The sequence below is a fragment of the Mesoplodon bidens genome (genome assembly GCF_964165515.1).
Source record: "Mesoplodon bidens genome assembly, chromosome: 5".
Classification (NCBI taxonomy): domain Eukaryota; kingdom Metazoa; phylum Chordata; class Mammalia; order Artiodactyla; family Ziphiidae; genus Mesoplodon; species Mesoplodon bidens.
The window spans coordinates 108,882,732-108,887,976 of record NC_138161.1 but is presented as its reverse complement, the minus strand read 5'-3'; positions in this window follow the sequence as shown (position 1 = coordinate 108,887,976).

Sequence of the window (5,245 nt, the reverse complement as noted above, 5' to 3'; positions counted from 1 at the left end):
CACTGGACTGGAAGAGACCCAGAAAGTCACTGAGTCCCTTCCCCTGCCTCCGGGAGAAGAAGGTTAGAACACACGCCCAGGGGCTGGTGCTGGATATGTCCCTGCCAGGAAATGCAATGTGGGGGCCAGGCAGAGGCCGTAGGAAAGTAGAGTCTGTATGTATGAAAAGAAAGATCAGAGGGTGTGAAAATCCCTCTTCTTGTCTCCTTCACCCTGAGAGCATGAGGTAGTGCAGGAAGCTTCACCTTGGAAGTCAGAGAAAGATCTGAGTTCTGATCCTGCTTCTGCATGGACGCATGTCGCTGAACATGGTATTCGTTCCCACCTCTCTGGGCCTCAGTTTGCCCATTGGTAGTCTAATGGTTTTCAGAAAATGCCTAGGGAGGAGTTTCCTCCCAGGAAGCTCAGGGACAGAACTTGGAGATGCGCTGAGTGGGAGGGGCTCTCCCTAGCCCTCTTTTCCTTCCACCAGAAGGATCTGGCTTTTGCCTGTACACACATTGTATGTCCTAACATGATTTTTTGCAAAGAAAATGTTCTATTGGCTTTTTGTGTTCAAGTTTGAAGCCATCAACTAAGATGGTCTCAAAAATCCTCTGCAGCTGGAAAAATCTTATGAGTCTTCCCTTGTGCCTCCCGGGATTTTGGACTTTGCCTCCTCTGACCTGTAGCACACTGTCCTTTAACCACTTGTATGCTGGTTTTTCTCTGCCCAAAAGCTCCTTGCTACCTGATTCCACAAAGGATTTTGGGTATGGGGGAGCTGCTGCACAGGCAGGGAAAGCACCTGCCCCTTAAACTGTTCACAGTTCAGTGGGGTAGGCTGGAGACAGTGGAACGAAGAATTACAATACTACCAAGTATCTTCTAATATTCACCATCAATAACTGGGACCTTATCTTATCTCTCTCACCCACAGACAGCATATGTAGGACACTTAGTAGTTGCTTAGTGAATATTTGCTAAAAGGATTGATCAAAGAATGGCTTGTTCCCCTCTTTGGGAGGAATCACAGATGTATCTGTAGCTAAGGGCCTTCCCAGGACTGACTGGAGCTGTATCAATTCTGTGGCCTCTGTGTTTTCCTTTTATGAGCTGGGCTTATAGCTGTTGGTAGTCATCACCCGTTATGGGTTGAATTGTATCCCCTAAAAAATATGTGTTGCAGTCCTAACCCCCAGTACCTCAGAATGTGACCTTATTTGAAAATTAGCATTGTTAGAGTTTTGTTACTATGTCATTAAGATAAAGTGAAGTCATACTGGAGTAGGGTAGGCCTTTAATCCAAAATGACTGGCAGAGCTTCCCTGGTGGTGCAGTGGTTAAGACTCCATGCTCCTAATACAGGGGACCCAGCTTTGATCCCTGATCAGGGAACTAGATCCCACATGTGTGCCGCAACTAAGAGTTCACATGCCACAACTAAGGAGCTGCCAAGCCACAACTGTGAAGCCCATGAGCTGCAACTAAGGAGCCCACCTGTCACAACTAAGACCAGTGCAACCAAATAAATAAATAAATAAATATTTTTTTAAAAAAACAACAAAAAACCAAAATGACTGGCGTCCTCGTAAGAAGAGAAGAAGAGACACAGAGACAGAGACACAGAGAGAGAAGATGGCCATGTGATGATGGAGGTAGAGACTGCTGTGATGCCTCTACAGGCCTAGAATACTAAGGAATACTGGCAAACACCAGAATCTTGGACAGGCAAGCGAAGATTCTCCTCTGTAGGTTTCAGAGGGAGCATGGCCCTGCTGACACCTTGATCCAGACTTCCAGCCTCCAAAACTCTCACAAGACAATACATTTCTGTTGTTTCAAGTCACCCAAAGTTTGTGGTACTTTGTTTTTGGCAGCCCTGGGACACTAATACATCACCCCACCTGTAATATTATGCCTGGAAAAAAAACTACAACCTCTTTTTCCTTTAACCTCTAGGAAATGGTCACAGGAAAATATGTTTGGTTGAACTTACTTTTTGAAGCATTAATTACAGTATCTCATAAAATATTTCATGTATTTAAAGCTCTAGAACCTTTGTATGTTGGGTCATATGTATGGAATATATTGCATAGTAACATACAAATACAGAAGCAAAAAACCTCCCTGCAAACAAATAATATAGTAACTTCCCCCCTCATTTTTTCAAAAACAAATTTGCTGAGGATTGGCTACTTCTTTTTTTTTTTTTTTTTGCGGTACGCGGGCCTCTCATTGTTGTGACCTCTCCCGTTGCGGAGCACAGGCTCCGGACGCGCAGGCTCAGCAGCCACGGCTCACAGGCCCAGCCGCTCTGCGGCATGTGGGATCTTCCCGAACCGGGGCATGAATCCGTGTCCCCTGCATCGGCAGGCGGACTCTCGACCACTGCGCTACCAGGGAAGCCCTGGCTACTTCTTTTGACCTGAGAGTTTGTACATTTGTTCAGTCTGGGGGGGGTGAGTTTCACTTTCCCATCTAGGAGCAGGGCATAACTTTCTGGGTTAAATATGATGTAGAATAATGATTCATCTCGCCACAGAAATGATGCCACTTGCTTCTGAATATCCTTCTTGCATTTTGTTTCATCCACCCATCCTCCTGGGGGCAGGTTTCCAGCTCTGGCTTCTCCTCGGGTGCCCTTGATCAAGAAAGCACAGCTCCTCCCCCTCCATCCCCAAGGAGATGCAGGAATTTGTGGGACCCACCTCATTTCTGGTTATTGAATAACTGGTGGGGCATCGAATGTCAGGGCTGAGAAAACAGACAGCCTACCTGTTGGACTAAATGACCTCATAGCTCCTGCTGTTCTCATGGTGTCACCTTGCACTGTCTGTCAGCGACTTTTTCATCGCAAGCGGCGCTTACATCAGACTATTCTAATCACGGTCACTGTGCTTCCAACATGGGTGAAGGAAAGAGGCTTAAGGTTCTGATTAAGCCTGGGCAGTCTTGCCAAGGGGGAAGGGGTCTTCTTTTTTATCGAAGTATAGTTGATTTACAGTGTTGTGTTAGTTTCAGGTATACAACAAAGTGATTCAGTTATACATATATATATATACACACACGCATATGTTCTTTGTCAGATTCTTTTCCATTATAGGTTATTACAAGATATTGAATATATTTCCCTGTGCTATACAGTAGGACCTTGTTGTTTATTTTATATACAGTGGTATGTATCTGTTAACTCCAAACTCCTAATTTAGCCCTCCTCCCTCCTCTTTTCTTCAGCCTCAAGAAAGGAAGGTGTGAATGGGGAATGAATGGGGAGTTTATTGTGTTTTAATTCAAAATTCACCATTAACCTCGCCACTGGGATTTCCAGTCCAAGGCTTCTCTCAGCAGTAGATCGGAGAAGAGCAAACCATCGGCCTCCCATTCTCCCCCAAATCTGACCTGGCTGACTAGGGCTTCCCTGCAGGGAAGAGAAGCTTCTGGCGCCATTCCTCCAGCATGGGTACCACAGCAGCAATACCGTGGATGTCTTTGATCCACAAATCTTTGATGTGGAAAATGATATTTTCTGGGCTTTAGCAGATGACCAGAGGGTCTCTTTTAGGTTGTATTTGTGGACCTGCTTTTCTCCACTGGTGCTGACTTCCCAGTCAGTGTCTCTGAGAGACACCGCCGAGACAAGGAGAATGGAAAACGATCTTTTTACTATTATTATTTTTAATTTAAAATTAACTTGTAAATAGGTGTGGCCTTAATTTTTTTTGAATTTTCTCCTATTGTTCTTTATTATTTTTATTTTTTAAATTGACATATAGCTGATGTATAATATTATTGATATGTAAGTTACAGGTGTACAATATGGTGACTCACAATTTTTAAAGGTTATACTCCATTTATAGTTATTATAATATATTGGCTGCATTCCCTGTGTTGTGCAATCTATCCTTATAGCTTTTTTGTTGTTGTTGTTTGTTTTTTTTGCGGTAGGCGGGCCTCTCACTGTTGGGGCCTCTTCTGTTACTGAGCACAAGCTCCGGACGTGCAGGCTCAGCGGCCATGGCTCACGGGCCCAGCCACCCCGCGGCATGTGGGATCTTCCCAGACCGGGGCACGAACCCGTGTCCCCTGCATCGGCAGGCGGACTCTCAACCACTGCACCACCAGGGAAACCCTCCTTAGAGCTTGTTTTATACCTAGTAGTTTGTACCTCTTACAGCTCTACTCCTATTGCCCTTCCCCCCCTCCCTTTCCCCGCTGGTAACCACTAGTTTGTTCTCTATGTCTGTAAGCAAAAAATGATCTTGAATAGCAAGTCATGTTTTCCTTAAGTTAGAGCTGGAAAAACTGGGGAGAAACTGAAAGGGGGTAATTATTCTGTGGTGATGTTAAATTTATTCATTTGCTCACTCATTCGTTCACTTATTCATTCCTTAATTCAACAGACATTTTCTGAATATCTGCTCTAGACCACGTACTGTGTGATGTGCTGGGGAAATAAAGACGGTGTCACAGTTCAGTGATACTAGTGTGACTCGTGCCTAAGGAGAAGTCTGCCGCCGGGGTTTGAGAGAGTCACGGGGAAGAAGAGAGCTCAACCAGTGGCCTGGAGAAGCAAGGAGGAGAGTTTTATACTAGGACTAGAAGAGCCACTTTCAAAGCAGAGACCTTAAGGCACTCGACCTCAGAATTACCTGGGGGAATTAAAATGCAGATTCCGGGCTCTCATCCCCAGCCTGCTGATCCAGAGTCTCAGGACTGGGTCCTGGGGATCTGCATGTGGATTCTTAGGTACTAAGTTGGAGAATGCCTGCTTTAGTCTGCTGCATCAAAAAGGATGTTTCGGGCGCTTCCCTGGTGGCGCAGTGGTTGAGAGTCCGCCTGCCGATGCAGGGGACGCGGGTTCGTGCCCCGGTCCGGGAGGATCCCACGTGCCGCTGAGCGGCTGGGCCCGTGAGCCATGGCCGCTGAGCCTGCGCGTCCGGAGCCTGTGCTCCGCAACGGGAGAGGCCACAGCGGTGAGAGACCTCCGTACCGAAAAAAAAAAAAAAAAAAAAAAGGATGTTTCTAATGAGAGCTGGAGCCAGTGAATGCACAAGCGAGTTAGGAGGTCTGGCCTGGCCCAGAGTTCCGTGTATTTATAACCGAGACCAGGGCTGATGTAGAGCGGAGCAAGGGACAGCTTAGGACATCTTTTGGCGAGATGCAAGGAGAGAGCCCTTTGTCCCCTAACCGATTTTGTCTCAAAACTGTAGGGAATCTCCTTTCTTTTGCTATTTCCCCGTCTTTTCTAAGGAAGTTGTTTGTA